This window comes from Amphiprion ocellaris, chromosome 11 (genome assembly GCF_022539595.1).
Source record: "Amphiprion ocellaris isolate individual 3 ecotype Okinawa chromosome 11, ASM2253959v1, whole genome shotgun sequence".
Classification (NCBI taxonomy): domain Eukaryota; kingdom Metazoa; phylum Chordata; class Actinopteri; family Pomacentridae; genus Amphiprion; species Amphiprion ocellaris.
The window spans coordinates 2,633,548-2,657,303 of NC_072776.1; the positions used below are offsets into that span (position 1 = coordinate 2,633,548).

General features: G+C 36.6%; 2 long non-coding RNA genes across 6 annotated transcripts in view; one reads left to right on the plus strand and one right to left on the minus strand.

The window, feature by feature from the left end:
- The window catches only part of LOC111576232 (uncharacterized), a 26,849-nt gene continuing 3,093 nt past the window's right edge, over nt 1-23,756 (plus strand). The window contains exons 1-3 of one of the 5 annotated variants that reach the window (XR_008603305.1): nt 1-53; nt 301-455; nt 6,228-6,923. This is a non-coding gene — a long non-coding RNA (uncharacterized LOC111576232). The other 4 variants (XR_008603306.1, XR_008603307.1, XR_008603304.1 and 1 more) reach the window with 4 other exon arrangements.
- LOC129350082 (uncharacterized) overlaps nt 14,679-23,756 on the minus strand; it is a 14,746-nt gene continuing 5,668 nt past the window's right edge. Inside the window, exons 2-3 of the long non-coding RNA XR_008603309.1 lie at nt 23,480-23,628; nt 14,679-17,409 (exon numbers count right to left, since the gene is read on the minus strand). This is a non-coding gene — a long non-coding RNA (uncharacterized LOC129350082). The remainder of the gene's footprint in view (nt 17,410-23,479; nt 23,629-23,756) is intronic.

Sequence of the window (23,756 nt, forward strand, 5' to 3'; positions counted from 1 at the left end):
CCTCTCTGTTAGCGCGCCTTTGTTCAGATGGTCTGTGAATCTGATAGGAACAGGTGAGTGAACACAGAGCGCTTTCCATTTGTAGCTGTAGACCCAGGAAAAACACGTTTTGAATGTGGTTTGAGGCTTGTTTTATTATTTTTGATTTATTTTGTTGAATGTCTGAATTTTATGTTGTTATCTTTTAGTTGTAGAGTACAGCAGGTTAGTGAGGACTTGTATATGTTTTCTTCTCCTGTTTAGAGCGGCTAGTGTGACACCTCGTGGTTTGCCGTACCAAAATTATTTTATTTTCATCAGGGATGGAACGGGAACAGAAATAAACCAGCTGGCGTGCAACAAAGTGGTTTCCCACCGTCATTCTCCACACACAGCGCAGAGGAGAGAGAGTTAGCCCAGACCCGCTACATTTAGACTAAACAGACAGGAGACAAATGGAGAAACAAGTTGAGCAGGTAATATCTATTGTGCTTACAGTCATTATTGCTCCCCAGTGTTGGTAACACGCGGGAAAAATGTTGTACATGTTGATTCCAGGGCTTTTCAGTTCCTGTAAAAGATATAATGAAATAAACTAATCCTTTTCTTTCTTGGGCTAAGTATTGAGGAAAAAATGTGCTCACAGTGGGTGAAAATGTAACATGAGTAAGAAACACTCAGGAACTGCTAGGGTTTTCAAGGATTAAACCAAATCTGAATACAATATGTTTAAAATGCATTGCTTTTGCAGTTTGTCTGCATAAATTATTTAATTGACTGTGCTTGTTCTGTGTGTTTAACACCAGTTATTACGGTATTTCTCATGCAGTCGCTCAGTCACAGTTTTATCTGAGAACAAATCAATTCATTCTAAAGCTGTTTTGATTAACCCTCCTGTTGTCCTCATTTATGGCCACCAAAAAAATTTGTTTCCTTGTCTGAAAAAAATCCCAAAATTCTGCCAAAAAAAATCCCCCAGATTTCTGAAAATTTGCAAAACCTTCAGGAAGAAAATTCCAATAATTCTTTAAAAGTTTCCTTTGAAAGTTTTATTTCAAAAAAATCCCCCTAATAGAAAATTCCCTCCCAAGAAAATTCTTGTAAATATTTTCAAAAAATGAGTAAAAATCTTCCAAAATAATCCTAAAAATATCTAAAGTGATTACATATATATCAGTAAAACTTCTGATATTTCCTTTAAGAAAATTCACAAAAAATCAATCAAAATCCAGTGAAATTCGCTTGATTTTGGTAGATTTTTTTTGTGAATGTTCTTAAACATTTTTAACATTTCTTATTTTCTCCCAAAAAATGTTCAGAGATTTCCCAAAAATGTTGAAAATGTGGACATCAGAAGTTTCAATGTGAAAATAAATTTTTTTCCTCACATTTTCAAACTTTAAAATGGGTCAATTTTGATCCGCAGGACGACACGAGGGTTAAAATGCATTGCTTTTGCAATTTGTCTGCATAAATTATTTAATTGTCTGTGCTTGTTCTGTGTGTGTAACACCAGTTATTACGGTATTTCTCATGCAGTCACTCAGCCACGGTTTTATCTGAAAACAAATCAATTCATTCTAAAGCTGTTTTGATTAATAGTGGGTCAGGAGAGTTCAGAAAGTTGCTCTGGTTAGTTTACTTTAACATAAGAAGGTAAAGAAGAACTATGTATAACCTCAGTTGTACATACAATAACTGCCAAGAAACTATAAGGAAAAGCTGAAGTGAAAAACAAGGACATAGCAGGAGAAAGTCAAATTACTGAAGGACTGAGTGCCGACGCTGAGAAAAACCCCTGCTTGCTCGGCCTGAATGAGAGTTTCCGCTCTATTTTGGAGGGAACAACGACAGGAATAATATTGATCAGTGACATTACATTGCTGGGAGAAACATGAATTGTTTATTTTGTCCAGAGGCAAACATTTCAAGGAAGAAACAAAAATATTATGAGAAAGGAAAAGTCCTGCTGAGCCTGAAGTGACATCACTGCTGCTGACATTGTCACATCACGGCTAACATCAGGTCACGTGGCAAAAGAGATGATGTCTCTGACAGTGCAGGAGTGTAGAAAATTGATTTCTGTTGTGCACTTCAGTCTCCTTTTAGTTTCAACTCCTGCTAGATGATTGCGAGCGCCGTAGTTTCTGATCAGCGGTCTCCAGACTAATGTGTCCCGATCACCTGAGCTGAGATGCTGCTCTCTTCATTCATGTGGCCATTAAACCTCCCACCTTTCGTGGCAGCTGAGTTCTTATGAAAATTACAGTCATCAAATAGAAAATGTTCTTGCCACAGCTGCTGTGCACTTCTGTAAAAGCCTTCTCGTATACTGGGGGCCCTTCGTCTCAGCATTTGAGTTTTGTCTGCACTCCCAGGGTCATTGTAAATCAGAGGCACCTTTATGCAAGCAAGTTGTTTGTCATCTGAATGAGGCTCTACCGAGGTTTAACTCAGGTGAGGGTTTACCTGAGTGCAGATACAGGTTATCTTTATATATATGCTTCATAATTTATATATTTGCAATGACTTTTTGTGATTTTTGTGCAGATCAGTATCCAAAAAGTGAATTAAATCCTAAAGATGTGACAAAGCACTTCATTCAACATGTTTCACAAACATTTTCGTGAAAAATAAAGTGTTTACAATAACCAGAATCTGTACAAAACAAAAAATTCTGCACATCTTGGTGTGACCAACAGTCACATGACAAAAATTCAGGCTTTTTGGCTGAACTGCGGGCTGTGTTTAGACAAAACAGCAGACAAGTATGAGGCTCTACATGGGTTTAATTCAGGTGAGGGTTTACCTGAGTGCAGATACATCTTTTCCTTATATATATATATATATATATGCCGCATAATGTATATATTGGAAATAACTTTTTGTGATCTTTGTGTGGATCAGTATCCAGAAGGTGAATCAAATCCTAAAATATGTAGATAGAAATGCATTTACATTAGTGCAGGAACAGATATCAAGTTCAAATCGTGGTCATTTTGTTCTTTCAAAGATGCATGTGATGTCTTCCAATGTAAAGTATAATGTCAGAAGTGCTTCTCTTTTCTCACTGAGTCTGGGAGGTTGTTTCAAGATGTCTGAGTCACCCTGTGAGAGCACAATGAGTCCACAAACGACCGGCTTACGTCTGCACGAATGTGGTTCCATTCCAGTGGTTTTCACATGAATTCAGATGGCTGGACTCTGCAGCCGTTGGTCTCGTTTCAAGGTTTTCCACATCTGGCCTGGTTTTGGAGGGGAAGCAATTTTGTGTATAGCAGACCGAATTACAGAGCGCAGAAGCATAAATAATAACTAGAAGAGACAAAGAATCAAGTCATATGCTTACGTCTGAGTGTAGAAATAACCTCGATTAACAGACGGAGGTGGAAGAGACCGAGGTGAAGCACAGTCTGGTGATATTTGGCTGCTATCGTGCAGTACATAGTAATTGCTGGGCTACCAGGGAAAAGGCAATCAGTTCTAAACAGCCCCTTTTTCCCCCCTCAGAAAGTCTAGCTTGCACAGCTACTCTGAAATGTTCAACAATACTTTTAGTCCAGTTAAAGATTAGGTATGTGCTACTATAGGAATACTTTAAATTATAGACTTCTACAAGAACCACAGCATCCCATGTTTCCTTTACAGTCTCCTCTTTTAAGTTTTAAGCATTCACAGTGTACTGAGGATTCATGCAAGTTCTCTGTCTTACTGAGGGTGTAGTGACAAGGTCAATGCAACTGTTTCATCAGAACAGTAAATATACAGCTGGAGCAAGCAGCTGGACAGTAAAAAAAAAAACAAGAATAAAAAAAAAATCCAAAGTTGTGTGAATTTGCCAATAATAATGACTAAAATCTTAGAAAATAAAATGATAACGTTGCATGTTCACAATAAGAAAACATGCGGATACTGTGAATTATGCCACATCAAAAATCTGTATATTTTTTTGGTAATAGAATTTGTTCTTTTACATTGTTTGACTTTAAAAAGCAACTCTTTTTAAATTGTTTTTAAATCAGCAAAAAACATAAATTACTTTGTAGATTTATTTGTATATTTATTTTAACAATATTTCACAGTTTGTAACATATTCTTTCTGGTACCCTTGTTCCCAAATTTTTCCGATAGTTTTTTAAATACATTTTTTATTTTACTAGATTTGTTTTTCTTGTTTTATTTTTTACAGTGTGCTTAGCTTAGCATAAAAACTAGGTACAAGTTATAGCTCTAGTAATGTTGCACATGACGCCTCACAAAAATGGTAAATTGCTGTTTTTACACTTTGGTTTTTGTACTGATTTTTTTTTAAAAGCAACAACATATAGCATGTAGTTGCTGAGCTTTGGAAGTGCTGATAGTCGGGTTTCATTATGGGGTCTGCAGGTCAAAATTGACCTGGTTTAAAGTTTGAAAATGTGGGAAAAAAAAATATATTTTTATGGTGAAACATCTGATGTCCACATTTTCAACATTTTTGGGAAATCTTTGAACATTTTTTAGTGGAAAAAAAAATGCTAAAAATGTTTCTTAAGAACATTCACAAAAAAATCAACCAAAATCCAGCGAATTTTGCTGGATTTTGGTTGATTCTTATGTGAATGTTCTTAAAGAAAACATTAGAGGTTTTACTGATATATATGTAATCACTTTAGATATTTTTAGGATTTTTTTGGAAGATTTTTACTAATTTTTTGAAAATATTTACAAGAATTTTCTTGAAAAATTTGGGGGATTTTTTTGAAATAAAACTTTTAAAGGAAACTTTTAAGGAATTATTGGAATTTTCTTCCTGAAGGTTTTGCAAATTTTCAGAAATTTGGAGAATTTTTTTGCTGAATTTGTGGATTTTTTTCAGACAAACAATATTTTTTGGTGCCTGTAAATGAGGACAACAGGAGGGTTAACTTAATCGCAAAGTCTAGAGTATCTAAACTATCACCTGATCCATGTGGAACTCTCACGTTTGGAGGGTATACTGCAGAATATTTTTCAATGAGTAAGATCAAAGTAAAAAACTGTATATATTTACATATAGATCAGTATGTGCAGCAGCAGCAGCGATCTGGAAGATACAGAAAATCCTGCATACAAAAATGTGCCTTCTGATGTTATGTTGGGTGGTTAACATAGATTCCAAATCCTTTTTGCACAAATGTTTCAGTCACATTCAGCTGCCAAAAGTCCTCCTAATTCCTTCAACAGTGGCTTTCAAAAGCGGGTTTGGTTTATATGGGATGGAAACACGTTATTATTATCGTGTGATTGAGAACGGCCACTTTCTCAGGTTTTTTGTTTGAGTTGCACATTTCTGCAGGGGACAGAATTTTCCGCAGATGCAAACTGATTATTTGCGGCCTAAAATAAATACAGCCCAGCAATAAATGGTAAAAATACCACAAGGCCAATATTTGAATTTGCAGTAAACAAGGTCTAGATTTAGAAGAAGATATGATTCAAACACTAACATAATCCGGAGTATGTGAGGACATAGAACTGCTGTGATCAGTGATCGCTCCGCTGAAACTACTCAAATCACATGGCCTCAAGAGAGTCATCATTTATAGTCAAAGCAGACATTCTTGACTGAAGCAAACAATTCCAAGCTGTGAGAAAAGGCACTTTTGTTGCACTGGGTGTTTTTCTTTGAAATGGACTTCCTTGCATTCCTAAATAAACATGTTAAAATATATGAAACACAGAAGAAACCTGCAGGCTTCACAAATTAGAAACATCTTATCAGTTTCTTTCCCATTAATTCCCTATAACATCGAGAATTCTCATTAGCCAAGAATCAGAACAAAAAGGCACTCGCATTGCCTGTTAGAGCAAACTTTAATAGATAAAAATGAGGAAACATTAAGAGGATATGATTCTCAAGGCTACGAATCACAGCTGCACTCCCAGAAGCTGATACGACTTCAGAGACAGCTGTGGTGTTCAGATAAAAACGAATAAATGTCTGTATCTGTCATATCAGATTCAAAGCAAGAACCAAAAAAAAGAAGCATTCTGTACACAGCATTTCACAGGTGATTTCATCTAAGTTGCTTTGAGCTGTGCTGCATTGCTCATCTACACACTGGCTGTCTGACAATCCTCTATTTGTAGCAGGAGAATGTACACCGGAGGAGTTGATGGAAGCCCCCTACAGATATTATGTAACCCACGCTAAATCAATATCACCCAAAAGGGACGCAATACAGGTGCTCCATGTGTGATTTTTTTTTTCCTTTTCATTTTAACAGCAGTTCTCTCTGAGGAGCTGCATCCTGACTGACGGGCTGCACATATCCATCAAAGCCAGGACTGAAAGAGGGGATTGTTTTTAGCAGCTGCAGAGTTAAAGCAGAGCTGCTGGAAGCTGGAAGTCCGTGGTGTTATACAGCAGAGTGGAGAGCTGGAAACAGTGAGTTAAAAACTGCCAAACATCTAACATCTGCCCGGCTGTGCTCTGACAGATGTCCGCCTCGTCTGCAGGACTTGTTTACAGGTTACAGCTTGATTAGACAACTAGGTCGAACAGGCTTCCCTCGCTGCAGTTAGGCTTTTAATTTCCAAATATGTCAAACACACAAGGGGGCTGCAAGGGCACACAAGGTTCCTCTTTTGTTCTGCCAGTTAACATCCACGACGCGGCTTATATCGGTTACCAAGGATACGATGAACTGGAAAAACCTCATCATCTGTGCTTTAAAATGTTGTCAAAGAACCCGCTTCAGCAAAAAGATGCAAACATATAGATTCATCAGCGTGGAGTCGGGTTGGTGCTTGACAGGAAATCCAAGTCAGAATGTTCTGCCACTGGAGCTCCATCCTCGAGGCAAAGCTTAGACTGCATGTTCTGGCAAGCGTCAGTGGAGTTATTTTGATGTTAGAAAAGCATCACACCAAGTTGTTTTTTTAAAATGCTTTTGGAAATACACTACAATCCTTCAAAGGCACGTGTGCATGCATCTCTCTCTTTTCAGTTTCTATATCAACATTCAATAATCTGTTGCTCCTCTAGGAAAAGAAGTCCTCATATTCCCTGGTTGAGGCCTGTGTCGTGGTGACTGGCACATGCCTGTGCTTGTGAATAGGCCTGTGAATACCTGTAAATTATACTGTTCACTGGAAGACAACTGAAAAGAGTTTCCCCTGTGCAATTCATGCGATATTTCCATCTGCTAAGCGTCAAAGACTCTGAGAATAGATGCAATTTTCTCCCACTATCATCCGCAGATTCACAGTCTCAAAAGTAGTTGCCCTTGTTGTGCGAATCTGGAACAGAAAAGTGGAACTTTGTCTTCAGCTTGGATTGCAATACCACATCAGATCGCAATACTGACAAGCACAAGCACTTAAACACTATATTATATGTCACAGTAAAGCGAGGAATGAATGACTAAATGTAAGCTTAAATAATTTAAGAAGTGCCAGATACGTGGGATTCACAACACCACTGGCATGTTCTGTAGTTAAGTGGGATTTAGACTGTGATGATGCAGGGATATTTTTTCTTTACGCTGTGTAAGGTCTCTATGGATTAAACACACATGCATTTACTGTCAGTGATTCATATAGTTAAAGCATAAAGCTGGCAAAATTCTACATAAAAAGAAATCTAATTAGAAGACTAAACCAGCCACTTAACTGATCCTTCTACAAATACTACAATAAATATGTGTGTGTAAAGTGTTGTATATTGTACTTATCTGTGCCATAGAGCTCCATTCTTCTCCAAAACTTATTAAAAACATAGAAGCATGCTATTTAATATAATTTAATTTTGTGTCAGTGCATCATACGCTGTCCTCCTGCAGTTAAAACTCAGCTGTGCACAAATTATGCATTAATCTGCAGCAGAATCTAGTCCCTGACCAATTTACTATTTACATTTTTGAGTGACTTTGGGGAAGTATTTGGGCCTTAAAAAAAACAACAACAACATATGTTTTTAATCAGTTGTAAAGATTTACATGTCAAGTCAGAATTAGTGGGCTTGGAGCTGAGAAAATTAGAAAACAAATGCTAGTTGTGGTCTTTTTATTTATTTATTTGATTTTGTTTGTTTAAACTGACAATGCAAACAAAACAAAAATAACACAAAACTTTTTCTTTAATAATACAAACCTTAATATAATGTAATGAATTTCTGTAAAATTAAATAAAATGCACAAAAAAGAAAAAATATGATATTTCTACTATTGTCATAAGAATGTACTTCATATATTGTGTGTTTTTTGTTTTATTTCATCTACAAGCTACTTTTCCATGAGCTGATAGTCCACTTTTGTCCTATTTGTTGTTGTTGTTTTGTTGTACAACGATTTACTTTTACTGTATTGTGTTATATTATACATACTGGAAAAATGAGGGAGAAAAATAGCAGGAGAGGACTTTGTAATCATCATAATCAAGGAGACGGAACATGTTTTAGCCTTTTCTCTTGACATTTTTATTAGAAGGTGCTCCGGAATTGCACAGATCATAATTATACTGAATAGAAATGAGAAGTTGTACTTATCATACTGTAAGAATCTAATACCTTTTTGAGGCACCCCTCAGACATCATGGTGCTTTTTATCCTTACTGAACCGAGCCGACTCTCACAGAGGAACATGAACTTTTAACTGTGCGTTTATGTTGGCTGTGAATGCAGAGAGCTCAGCTGCGTTCAGTCGACTCCGATTCTGTATTTTCTCCTGTTTACAAAAGACTCTCAGTTGGCTCTCCAGCAGGCCACCTGAACAGCATCTTGGCTCTGTCTGATAGCTGTTGGGGAAACTAGCGAGCTGCCTGATTATGATAAAGTGCCTTGTGATCACTACATCTAAAGCCCTGCTGAAGTCAACACTAGTGCAATGTTGTGTTTCACCGGCAGCCAGAAAAGTAAAGTGGAAGCAGGTAGCAAATCGTACACGAAACTGTTGGAAATGGCAGCGAGTTTAGAGGGTTGAGTGAGATAAGGCAGCGCCTGCTTCACCATTTTCAAATTCAAGTGCTGGATTAGATGAGATGGCGGGATGTGAAAGATTTAAGAGAGCTGAGAAAACGTTACCAGTCTGGATTTCACTCTTTATTTAAAGGGCTGCTGAGCTGAGAGCCATGCTGAATTATTTAATTTATTGATGTGCTTGTTTACTTTGCTATGGTTTGTGCTGATTTTCTCTTCTGCTCAGTGCATTAACCCTCGTGTCGTCCTGTAGGTCAAACGGACCCGTTTTAAAGTTTGAAAATGTGGAAAAATATATATATTTTCACAGTGAGAACTTTCACATTTTCAACATTTTTGGGAAATTTTTGAACATTTTTTGGTGGAAAAAAAAATGTTAAAAAAAATGTTTCTTTAAGAACATTAACATGGATTTTTGTTGGGTTTTTGTGAATGTTCTTAAAGAAAACATTAGAACTTTTACTGATATACATGGAATCACTTTAGATATTTTTAGGATTTTTTTGGAAGATTTTTATTCATTTTTTGAAAATATTTACAATTTTAATTTTTAAAAATTATTTCTTGCCAAATTTGGGGATTTTTTTAAAATAAAACTTTTAAGAGAAACTTTTAAGGAATTTTCTTCCTGAAGATTTTGCTAATTTTTATAAATTTGGGGAATTTTTTTGCTGAATTTTTGGATTTTTTTCAGACAAGGGAACAATATTTTTTGTCCCCGTAAATGAGGAGGACAACAAGAGGGTTCATTAGCCAGAGCCTCGGTTTAATAATGTGAACTTTAAGTGAAGTAACGCTGCTCGGCTGTAAATATTTGTCGTCCTCTGATGCACCACGTTGTAGCCGATGACGACAGTGCGACAGGTGGTCCGAGGTGTTCCACTCGGTGCATTCCTTTTTCACCGCGAAACACAGATCACACTGAGACAGGTGACATTTAAATGACACCACAGTCGAGGAAGATTTTTCTGGAAGAGTAAAGGTCACTTGATGCCAGGGTGGTAGAAAAATACTAACAATATGCCAGCTGGTTGCTTTTTGCAGGGATGGTGTGATAACCTGACAGGATGTTGTTTTTGGAAATATGATCTGACATTAAATTGCTGTTCTTTTGCTGTCAATCATGCTGCTAATTAAAACAGAACAGATTCTGATAACCTTGATATCTCTTCATGCTTTGTCATGCATAACATGTATCTATCCATCCATCCATTTACTATACCTGCTTTATCCTGTAGAGGGTTGGAGCTGGAGTCTTTTTCCAGCTGATTCGAACTAGATACAACCTTGACAGTCCATCACAGGGCCAGTAGAGAGACAAACTCACACCTACTACCAATTTAGAATCACCAATTCCTTGTATCGTGTACGTCTTTTGACTGCTGGATCATTGGGAGAAAATCCACACAGGCTCCACACCTATCACCTAAACTGTAAAACTGTTGGCAGAACACCTCATATGGTGTATTTGTTTTTTATATATATATATATATATATATATATATATATATATATATATATATATATATATATATATATATATATATATATATATGTTTGGTTTTATGTTCGATTTTCTTTTATTCTACTTGTTTTTTCCCCCTTAATTTGTTATGTCATATATCATATTTGGTGCTTTTATTCTATTTGATGTGTCATCTAGACAGTCTTCAATGGCTTGATTAAAGTTCTTCAGCTTTGCTCCTGCAAATCAATATAGCATTGATGTTTGCTATATAGACTTTCTTTTTTTTGTGTGAATGTCTTACCATGTTTAACTGGTCTTTTATTCCTTTCAGTTTGGCCTTCTGTTGTTCAGGGATCTTCCTGAGTATCCTCCTTTTTTGACCTGCCTGCAAACTCTGTTTTAATAGGTGCTATATAAATAGAGCTATCATTATTTCTTGTAAAACTTCCTCTGGGCAAAGGAAAGCATTTTTATGTGCCTCTGAGCCGAGTGGGAAAATGTCAAGTCAAGTTGCCGTTATTTATATAGCACATTTAAAACAGCAGCCTTAAAGCCAAAGTGCATTCCCGTAGAGAAGCAAGTTTGGCCTTGTTAATTTAACACAATTAAATATTAAGGTTAAGACCCGACAGTGAGATTTATGTTGAGAATTTATCAGAGTATATTAAATATTATTGTTAAAACACTAAAAAAAATATAAAAAATACGACTTTGCCTGACTAAATTAAAATGTAAATGTAAAGTATTATTAATTACAGAGATTTACCAGACTAATTTAAAAACCATACCGTACTATTCTAGACATGGAAAACCATGCAGCACAGAGAAAACACGTTAACTCCACACAGAAAGGACCCAGCCAATCAAAGAGTTTCAACCCAGAAACTTCAGCTATTTACAGCAATTGACGCCAATTCCTCTCGACATCTCTAGTCCGTATTCCCATTTCCATATCTTAATGTACTGATAAAATTGGTGCTATGTCTGTCACACAGCTTAGGCTGTGGACGGAGACCAGTCATTATCTGATGCTGGACCGTTTTCGTCTCTCCAGTTAGTGCTGTGAGCCGAAATAGTCTGTGCCATATCCCTAGTTCTGCCAGTAACTCTGTTTCTCTGTGTTTAGTGCTGACTTCCACCTGCTTGTAGTTACCTGACTCTTCCGGTCCCCTTGTCGTTTGTCTGCTCTTCCGTTCCTCTGTGAATTCTGCTTAGGGATTCACTCCGTTGTCAGCCTCCAAAAGAAGAACACCTGTAGTACCACCTGGAATGTGCCAAAACCACCCTGGGCTCCAAACCACCAGCCTACCTCCAGACGCCATACTCACTACCTCTGCATCTGTGCATCGGGAACGAGAGGTTTTCCCCTGAAGGAATGAAAGGAGTCTTACCAAAGTGGACATTCCCCCCTCCCTAAAGTCAGTAAGGTTTTCCAGACCTAGCAACACCAGACTAAGTTTAGCTTTAGACCGCTTATGCAAGTTACTATCTTGTCAGCTTTTACACATGGGTTTATAGGTTACAGTTTCTGGGTTTTTGTGCAGTTTACTGGTAGAACTGGGATTCGTTAGTTTTGTATTTTTCCCCGTTTCTTTGTTTTCCTGCCTTGGTGTTACCAACAGTGGGTTAACCGTAGTTTTTGTTTTGTAGTTTTTCCTCCTAGCCACTAGAGGTTCTACGTTCAGTTCTGCCTTATGGGGATCAGTTATTCTTCCTGTTCCAGTAGTTAGTTTCCGGTTCCGGTTGCAGTCCTTGTGTAACTAAAAAGTGTTTCTAAACTGAACATCTGCCTGTTCTCATTTCCTGCTCTTGAGCCTCATGCACCCGCCATAACAATGTCTTGAAAATATTTTTATCTTGTATGCTGTTTGTCTAGTTTCTCTTGGCTCCCCTTCTCTTTCTCCTTTACCCTCACCCCAGCTGATCGAGGCAGATGGCAGCCCTTCCTGAGCCTGGTTCTGCCAGAAGCTTTTTCCTATTAAAGATGATTTTTGGTTTTTATTAGCTGCACTGTCTCCAAAGTGCATGCTCAAAGGGAATTACTGGATTTGTTGGGGTTCTCTCTATAATGTAATACTTAACCTTTGTGTCGTCCTGCGGGTCAAAATTGACCCATTTTAAAGTTTGAACATGTGTGTGTGGGGGGGAAATTCAGTGAAACTTCTGATGTCCACATTTTTGGGAAATCTTTAAAAAATTTTTTGGTGGGAAATGAAAATGTTCTAAAAGGAAACTATTAGTTTTACTGATATATGTGTGTAATGACTTCAGACTTTTAGAATTTTTTTGGGGGGAAGATTTTTACTCTTTTTGAAAAGATTTACAAGAATTTTCTGGACAAATTTGGGGGCTTCTTTTTTTTTTTTTTTAAAAGTTAAGAGAAACTTTTAAGGAATTATTGGAATTTTCTTCCTGAAGTTTGGGAATTTTTTTGCTGAATTTTTTTCAGACAAGGAAATATTTTTTGGTGCCCGTAAATGAGGACAACAGGAGGGTTAAAGGTCTTAATTCACTACTGTTTGAAGTGCCCTGAGATAACTTATATTGTTAATTAGCGCCGCAAAAATAATACTGAGCTGAACTGAAATTGACAGAAATCTGAGAGTAGTTAAATGATAAAACGTGTACCAGGAGACAGCCCAAAGGTAAATAAAACAGCCTTAAATGCCCAAACTGTGATGAGGGGCTGTATATAGACCACAGTGAGCTACACTTTCAGGAGTCAGAGGCCACTGACCTTATTTAACCCTGATTGGAAATCTATTGTGTCTGTCAGCTGCCAGTGTCTTCAGGTTCATCAAGTCAATAGAACAAACCTACTGGACCAGTTTTCTTTCTTCTTTTTTTCAGCACCAGACAATCAATTACGACAACTGAAGCACCACCGTGTTCCTCTTCATCACTTACATGTGGCCTCAGTTCTCGCCTTTGTTGTTCTCTCCTCGCCCAAGAGGGCCCTGAAGGGTGTGATTTCACTCTCTGATCAAAAGAACCAGTCGCATATAGACACAAAGGTCTGCTGACTGCTGGGAACTGTTCTGACAGCTCACGGAGAAGAGCGTCACGGTGGTCCTACGGGGCAGATATAGACAGAGCTCATGCGGATTCATCAGCATGCATGAAATTAGGAGAAATATTCACTTACTGTATATATTATCCTTCAAGATAGACAGACTGTGCACAACTTTGATGTCGCCGCTGTATGAGACAGCAATTCTGACGTGAACTATGAAGCACTGACGTCCTTCAGTTGAATTTCTATGTGGGTCAGTTTAACCTAAATCACAACAAAGGCTTTTTTTCTTTTTTTAAACTTGCTTTTGAGCATGGCTGGCTACGCATATTCTTTTGTCTTTAGGATGTTTCACAGGGAAAACAGCAGCAATGTACACAGTGCACAGGGAGGTCTGTAAATTATTCAGAGCGGAGGTAATCAAACTGTGAGGTGGAGGGAAGGCGTGCAGGGGACAGGTGTACTGTGGTAACTGGTAGCAACAGGGTGCTATTCCTAATGATGGAAAGTAACTAAATACATGTACTCAAGTACTGTACTCAAGTAACATTTTACACATTTATCTAACAGATTTAGTTGCTTTACACATTAATTTATTCATAAAATATATGAAAATCTTGTAAAATAGGATTCTTTGCTATGGATTAAACTACCAGACCATGAATATAAATAGAGCTGGAAGACAATTAATGGTTTATTTGAGTGATAAGATATTTATCGTCAGCTTTTGGGATAATTTTATACAAAAACGCCGAAAACATTTCATGGCTGATTTCCCCTTTCATTATCTTAATTTATATTTAATCATTTTGAGATTTCAAAATGAACATTGTGGATTTTCACATTTTATTTTAATTTTTTTAATCAATTGATTAATCAAGAAAATAATTCGTCAAAGCCCTACTTTAAATTGCTAAAACTACATATTATTGTAAGAGTAACAATAATATAATAGTACAACAATCACATAGGATGTTTTTACTACATTGAGCATTTTTACTTTTATACTTTTAAAAAAAGTATTTTAACTGTTTATACTCACATATTTTTATTTGAATGCTTCAGTTCAGGACTTTAACCTGTAACAGAGTATTTTTTGGGTGTGGTATGAATACCTTTAAATTAGTAAAGGACCTGAATACTTCCTCTACTGCTGGTTATTGCAGTAGTTTGGTCAGTATTGAGCAGAAGCACACAACAGGTATGAAGAAGTCCTTAAAGCCTAGGATTGCCAGAGTTAGAGTCATAACTGTTAAATCTGAGCACACAGACATGATACACATATTTTAGATTTTATTATTTTATTATCCACCAGTGATAATATCTGTGTTGTCCGTCGTGTATGAACTGCAAACACCCACTTGCAATAAAGTTTCTCCTTAGGTCATAAAAACAGCTTTTTCTCAGTACTGAAGTACTACTGTGATATGTTTCTGTACATCCATAGATACACCGGATTGATTTTTAATACACTGGCCTTCAGTCTTTGAAAGCCCCTCAGACTAACTACGACTTTGGATTTGAAAACAGGCGTGTTTTTCTCTTGGATTTCTCTTAGATTTCGCTAGAGTTACCATTTATTTCACTTCTGTTGAATGAACCAAGATGTGATAAATAATCTTTCATCTCTGAAGACCGATAGAAAAAAAGAACAGTGCCAAAAATACATGCTAGAAAATACAATAAAATCAAAACTTCATGGTGGCTGTGCTGGTGAAATAATACCGCTACGACCACAACCTAACAATGATAATGGTAGTCATCTGTTTGGCCGTCACTTTTAGTAGCCATTTGCTAATGCTAATGATAGGGTACTAAAAGCTAGCCTGGTTCTTTTGAGAAGAGGACAAAAATCTGCCCTCAAGCATCTCTAAAGCATTATTTATATTTCACATATTACTAATAAATCTGTATAAAGCTGCCTCTCTATAAATGAAACTGTTTTTCTTTAGATAGTGACGATAGCTCCAGTCTTTATGCTAATTTAAGCTAAACTAAGCTAAGCTAACCATTTAAGAAAGATAAAAAAAAAAAGCTGTAAAATGTTTTCATGTGTTTCTATATTCTTCCACAAATAAACACACAAACAAATTAGAAAAGCACTCAGAGAGTGCAGTACTCCGCCAAGGCTGCTCAGTTGACTGAAATGTCATAGTTTAGAATAGTATAGAAACTATTACGTTTTTTTAATACAATTTGGACGACATACTAAACTGACGTTTTGTCCACATTTTGGACTACATACTATGACTTTTTTCCACATTTAAGAAGACAGCCAATGATGTTTTTTTAAAAGTTATTTTTTGGACTCTTTCACCAATACGTAAGCTAAGAGGAAGACCTGCAGTAAAGGGCTATGAGCTGGAATCGAACCTATGTCTGACAGAGTCCTGTTTACGAGTCACCCTATCAACCAGCTGAGCTACCTGGGCACCCATTTGCTATATTTTGGATGACATACTAAACTATGATGTTTTAGCGACATTTTGGACGACATACTAAACTATGACATTTTTCCCCTTTTGGACCACATACTATACTATGACGTTTTTGTCACATTTCGGACCACATACTAAACTATGACGTTTTTGTCACATTTTGGACGACATACTAAACTATTACATCTTCGACAACATACTAAACTATGACGTTTTTGTCACATTTTGCACAACATACTAAATTACGAAGTTTTTGTCACATTTTGGACCACATACTAAACTATGACATTTTTGTCACATTTTGGACCACATACTAAACTATGACGTTTTTGTCATATTTTGAAGCACATACTAAACTATGACATTTTGTTACATTTTGGACGACATACTAAACTATGACATTTTTGTTACATTTTGGACAACATACTAAACTATGACGTTTTTGTCACAATTTGGATGACATTTTCTGCACACGTGTTGTTGTAAACTTCCTCTTTCAAATAAATATCCTCCTAACCCCCTGGAAACCAGCATTTGTCCTGTTTTTGTGTTGCTCCTCAGCGACCCAAGACAGCCAGGTCGTAATGTTTTTTGAGCAACACACCATACTATGACGTTTTTACAATGATGGTTCTACTATGGAACCAGTTTGACATGTTCAGGCGTTCTTTGTGTGAAAACTCAGAGATTTCAGGTATCAGAAGGTGGTTTTCAACTTTTTGTTAACTTTCTGCTTCAACTTTAAACTAAATTTCCTTGACTAAGCCAGCCCTCTGGACTTCCAGGAAGCTGTGTTCCTATTGGCTGTCCAGGTGGCTGATTGGTATTATCAGGAACACCTGAGCAGCTCAGTGTCTTCCTGCTTTGTTTAGCTGCAGACAAACATTTCCTCTGTTTCTCTTCACCACTGAGCTGGGTTTGGCTCCGTTGCTTAGTTTGTTCTTTAGGCGTTGGCTTGCAGCTTCCAGCAGTAAAATCGTCTTTAATGTGTTTTTTGGTGTGTTTTAGGGCTTTGTACTGGATAGTTGTCTTGGTAAAGGTGGTTCTTTAGCCGCAGTTAGCACATGGTGATAATGTGTGCAGTGATTAGTGGATTTGGTGCAGGTGAGTTGTGTCTTTATCTTGGCTGTAGTGAGTCTTCAGAGGTTTTTGGTCAGACACATTCTGTATTCTTGTTTGAGAACCAGCATTGGTTGTCCAGAAGGTAAGAGTTTCTGTCCTGATTCTCTGTTCTCAGAACTTCTCTGGTAGGCTGCAGGAGACTTTAGCGTTTGGGTTGTGCTAGTTTGGTTTTTGTATGGTTTCATTTGGACGACTATCTTGAGGCCCCTCCATGTGGTTTAGTGAGGTTTTCTGCAACAGTTCTACAAAGCAACCTGCAGCAGCAGAGACTTTGAGAGTTTTTAGGAAGTTCTGGAGACCAGACTTTAGAGCAGCAGAAACATTTGTCAGCAGTTTGAGCAGGAGAAGGTGAGCTTCAGAGTAGAAATGAGATGGAAACCTTCTTGACCCGTGTGGTGAGGTCCTGTACCAAGAGTTTGAGCAGGTTGTGAAGAGTCTGTAGTTCTTTGGTCTGAAAGCACAAGAAGAGTCGACTCATTAAAGGAGAAAACGGGAGATATTGTTGGTTCTTCTGTCGCTCTGCAGTTTCCTTAGACTGAATATCAAGTTTATATTTTAAATGATTTACCATGTGAGCCCAAGAAGACTTCAATAAACTCCCTCCATCCCCTGGACACAACAGATTTTATTACCATGTTAAATCTTTTTTTTAAATATGTTTTTGAGTTTTAATCATAGTTTTATCATAGTTTTTTCTCTTTGCTTGTTTAGTTTTGTCATCTGTGTGAAAGGTGCTAAACAAATAAAGTTGAATTGATAAACTGAATAATTGACTAACTCATGATTGTGACAACAGAAGTATTTTCATTGTGATTTAAGGGTTTGTTTCATTTTAAAGGTTGGGGTTAAAATCTTGACAGAAAAAAGATTAAAGAAATAAACTACATTTAAAAAAGCAATTAAATCAAAAGAAAACAATATTTAATACAATAAAACTTTTTAAAAGAAAATTAAACATTAAATACAATTAAATTATATTAAAAAGACAAAATATTTAATTAGATAATTAAACAGAAGATACAAAACATGTAATTATGAAATGAAACAAGTTTTTAAACAAAAACATTAAACATTAATGATGAAATATTTTAGATAATTAAACATTTAAAAAATACAATTAAACAATAAGAATATTAAACCTTTAAAAAGACAAAACAGTTAATTAAAAAATTAAATGTTTAATTAGAAAATTAAATTTTAAAGACAGTAAAACTTTAAATACGAATGAAATAGAAAATACAGTGAAACATTTAAAAAGAAAATCAAACATTAAAAGGTTATAAAACATTTAAAAAGAAAAACCTTAAAGATTTAATCAAAAAATTAAACATTGGGAAAGAAAAGGAAATTTTTCAAACAAACTGACAAAACATTTGATAAAACAACAATTAAACATTAAAAAGACAAAACATTTCGAAATCAAATCAGACATTAGAAAAGAATAAAAGGTGAGAAAAGAGCAAAACTAAACATTTAAGAAGAATCAAACTAAAGACAAAACATTTGAAAAGACACCAGTTAAACTTTAGAAGATCAAATTAAACAGAAGAGACAATAAAACGATGAAAAAGAGCAAAAACATAAAAGTCTTAAAGTGTTTTCTAGTCTGAAATGAAAACATCAAGTTGTTTCTTCAAACATTTCTTCTTTCTATGTTCTTGGTTTGATTGTGGACAGATTTACTAAGAACTCATTCCAGAAAACTGCTTCCCAGATAAAGTCTACTAGTAGTTGAAGGCATTGATCAAACTAATGTTACCTTCTGATCTCCACAAACTTTACTGTTCAGTGAAGAGAATCAAAGTTTGTTGAGGATTTCTAAAAAACCCACAGGTGAAGGTCTGAGAAGAACTCAGATGGATGATCTAAATGTGAAATCAAGACTCATGGTCACAAGTTTTAAGGCTTCTGTTAACCAGAAAGTTCAAACTAACAGAGAAGTACTGAGAAACTTTTAAAATTTCAGTCCTCAGACTGTCTGAAGGTTCAAACTAACAGAGAACTGCTCAAGAACATTTAAAACTTCAGCCCTCAGACTGTCTAAAGGTTCAAACTAACAGAGAACTACTCAGGAACTTAGAGGATTTCAGTCCTTGGACTGTCTGAAGGTTCAAACTAACAGAGAACTACTGTGGGACTTGGAAAATTTCAGCCCTCAGACTGTCTGAAGGTTCAAACTAACAGAGAAGTACTCAGGAACTTAGAGGATTTCAGTCCTTGGACTGTCTGAAGGTTCAAACTAACAGAGAACTACTGTGGGACTTAGAAAATTTCAGCCCTCAGACTGTGTGAAAGCTCAGGTCCTGAGGACTCGGGAGGTGTGGAGGCTTTGGAAAGTCTTGGAGCTGAGGGTTCAACCCTCCAGCACAAAGGCTGAAGCCCAACCTCCTGAGAGAAACGGTCGAGTCGAGACTCGAGTTAAAAAAAAAACTCGAAAACGAAAAAAAATAGATGATAAATGCGCAAAAAAAAGAAGAATTAGTATCTGAGCGAGTAGCTCAGGAGGATAAGAAGACGGACTACCAAGCGGAAGGTCGCAGGTTCAAGACCCACCACCGGCAATTTTCTTTCTTTGTCTTTGTCAGGATTTTGATGAAAATTTAAGAAGGGTCTGGTCTTGAACCGGCGACCTGCAGCTCCACAGGCAAATCCTTAACTCACTGAGCTACAGATCAGATGAAAAGAAATAAATTCGTCGTCCCTTTGACATCGTAGTTCCTCAAGTGACCACATGGGTGGAGCCAAGGCGGAGTCTGGGTGGAGTCAGGGCGGAGAGTAGGCGGGGGAGATGGGTGGCGGCCTCCCCCCTCTACTCCCCCACCTCCCCCTACCGCCCACCACACCTTCCCCCGCCCCACGAGTTCTTCGAGTCTCCACGAGTTCTTCGAGTCTCCACAGGTTTTCGCGAGTTTCTGGAGTTTCCACCAGGTCGGAGGCAGAACAAGTTGTCATGAAGAGGTGTTGAAGTCAGCCAGGATGGACTGACTTTTTACAGTGACTAGAAGGAAGACGACTAGAAGAGCAGGTCTTTAACCACCATCCATAAAATCCATGGAGTCGCTCCAGAGAAATGAAGGGAGGTCAACTTTTATCAACCTCCATCCCGATGTTCAACTTGATATCTTTACATTGACATTTTTAGCACCACAAACCTTTAGTATCACACTTTATTGTCATTTATTAGGACTTTAATGGAATCCACCAGCAGATTTAGTTTTTGTTGACAAATTTTATTCGTCGTCGTGGGACTGGAGTATTTAAAACTCTTCCTTCTATTTGACCTCATGTTTATTAGTTTTAGTGGAGAAAGTTATTTCAATTGTCCATTAGTCTCTTAAAAACCAATTAATAAATTGGATTAGTCAAGAGGTTAAGTTTCTTACTTTGTCATATTTTAAATATGACAAAAAATATAAAAATAAAGCGTCTTGAGAGAATTTGACCTGTACTTGGCGTTATATAAATAAAATTGAATTAAAACTGTATGTATCTTAATAACGTAATGTTGGAGTAATTCAGACATATATGTTGGAAAACACATTTTCTTTGTCCATTAATCTGTTGATTGTTTTCTCCACTAATTCATTTCTTGTTTTGGTTTATAAAATGTCAAACCTAAATATATTCAGTTTACTGTCATAAAAACCAAAAAGATTTACATTCATGATGCAGGAATCAGGCAGTTTTTCACTTTTTCTCTTAGTTTAGTCAGAAAGATAGTTGATAATGTGTGAATTGTTGCAGCTTGTGAGCCGTAAAAGGTTTTAATCTTTGGGGCCGAGTGTCAAAAAACATTTGGAAACCAACATCAACAAAACACTCAGCAAAGATTTGAACATCATTAAAGGGAAATCCAACTTTTGCATGACAATGTCTAATTAAAGGACATTTATTTCCACCATAAATGTGTGATATTCATCCTCTGGAGCTTTCTCTTCACATCGTCTTCCACCTGGACTGGTTTGGTTGGGAGCATGTGCAATAAACATTTGAAAAACTGCACTTTAACATCAATGAATGACATTGAAGTTTAATCTCTACATAAATGAGACTGAGTCTGGATGTGCTGCTCTGTCATTAACTCCTAAGTTTAGGGAAAGTTCAAACAAAGGAGGACAGTTCAGATAAGACTTGAGAATGAGCTTATTTTGAACAAACATCTCAGACTTTCTGAGCTTCAGCACCTCTAGCAAGATATTTTAACAACAAGCAACTCATGGATCCAGAAGTTGGAGAGAGTTAGCTTTAGCTGAGCCAAAGAACATGTGGGATGCTAATCTAGCAAACATTTCAGACTTTTCTCTGTGAAATCTGAGAAATAATTTCCTATTTAACAACAGAGCTACACATCTTAACTCAGTCTCATTAAAACAGACTCTAATTCAGTGTCATCCATCCATATTAAAGTGCAGTTACCCAAAATGTTTGTTGCATGAGCTCCAACAAAACCTGTCCAGGTAGAAGGCCACTTTGACAAACAGGAAGTGGAAGATTCCAAGCAGATTTACAGAAGGGGGAACCGGACTGTACTAAGTGTGGTGGAGTATAGAGGGGTGTTTTGTGGGTTTTAAGGCTGATAATGATTATTAGTGAAACATTTGGAGTAGATATTCATTTGCAGTAAATGAAAATATTTAAAATCTTGGAGTTAAACTTAGAAGAACTCAAACAGAAAACTTAGTTGATACGTTTTTGTTTTGTTTACAGATGTTAAGTTAAAGGAGTTTTATTCGTGACGTATAACCAATCAAATCACTCCAGAAGACAGAGCGACCACAGGTAGATAAAGGTTCAGAGCCAAGCAGCGCCATTTTTAAATTTATTTATTACAGTAAATCGGTAAAAAATAAAATACTGGTAACCAGTAAATCAGTCAGCCCACAATTACTACAATTCTACAGTGTATGTCTCTTTCCTTTGACTTGTTATTTGTACAATATACGATGTATATGATGGCGTTTTTTCATACCAAAGGCTATACTATGATGTTTTTAGAGCAACATGCTATACCTATGACATTTTGTTGAGTGACATGCCATACTATGATGTTTGTTGAGCGACATGCTATTCTATGACGTTTTTAGAGCGACATGCTATACGATGACGTTTTTTGGGCAACATGCTATACTATGGCATTTTGTTGAATGACATGCTATACTATGACGTTTGTTGGACCAAAGGCTATACTATGACGTTTTTAGAGCGACATGCTACACTGTGATGTTTGTTGAACGACAGGCTATACTATGACATTTTGTTGAACGACATGCTATACTATGACGTTTGTTGGACCAAAGGATATATCAATCAATCAATCAATCAATCAATCAATCAATCAATCAAAAATTTATTTGTAGAGCACTTTCCAACAACATAGAAGAAGACCAAAGTGCTTTCCAGACAGAATAATAAAACAATGCAATTTTTGATTACTATAAAACCATAAAACCCATAAAAACACAAAAAACACAAAAGCATAAAAGCATAAAAAAACATAAAAACCATAAACCGTATACTCTGACGTTTTTTGGACAGGCTAAAATATGAGGTTTTTTTGGACGACATGCTATGCTATGACGTTTTTTGGACCAAAGGCTATTCTATGACATTTTTAGAGCAACATGCTGTACTATGATGTTTGTTGGGTGACATGCTATACTATGATGTTTTTTGGGCGACATGCTATACTATGACGTTTTTTGAGCGACATGCTATACTATGACATTTTTTGAGCGACATGCTCTACTATGATGTTTGTTGGGTGACATGCTATACTATGACGTTTTTTAGAGCGACATGCTATACTATGACATTTTTTGAGCGACATCCTATACTATGATGTTTGTTGGGCGACATGCTATACTATGATGTTTTTTGGGCGACATGCTACACTGACATTTTTTGAGCGACATGCTATACTATGATGTTTTTTGGGCGACACGCTATACTATGACGTTTTTAGAGCGACATTCTATACTATGACGTTTGTTGGGCGGCATGCTATACTATAGGCTTTTTTAATTGACATATTACTATGACTTTTTTGTTTGAGTTTTTTTGTTGTTTTTCAGCAACATATAAGAATTTAAACAGTTTTAAAAATTACTATACTTTTACTTGTGCAATGAAATTATTATTCTATGGCATTGTTTAGATGACATATTATATTCTGATGTTTTCTTGAATAACATACTATTTTGACAATATACTGCACTATGACATTTTTTGAACCACATATCATACATGACAATTTTTGGCAACATCCTATCATTTTGCGCTTTTTGAACCACATAATAATCTATGTTTTTTTTTTGCCGACATGCTATACTATGAACTACAGGCCATACTATGTTATTGTTGAAAAGTATACTATACTTTGACATTTTCTGAACTACATCCTATACTATGGCGTTATACACAGAGTGCTTTGGTTACATGTTAATTTATAATCTAGATTTTTTTCTGTTTTGTTTTTTGACGGGATTACCACAGACCTGACTGTGAACACCGTTGACACCCACCTGAGGGAGACGCTGCCTAAGATCTCAAGGCTGCTTGGTCGTGGTCTTTCTGGTCCTGCTCCAGAACGCCTTCATCAACTACGTCTTCTTTTGAAGAGGCCCTCAGATGCTGCAATCACTGACCTTCAGGAGGAACTGCTACTTTCACTCTGTAATGAGACGGCAGTTATTTTAAAGACCCAGCTCCTGGCGGCTTTGAGTGAAAATTTTACATCAAAACGGAACTACAGATAGTTAAATCTGAGCTGTTAGTCAGTATTTCAAACATCAAGTCCGA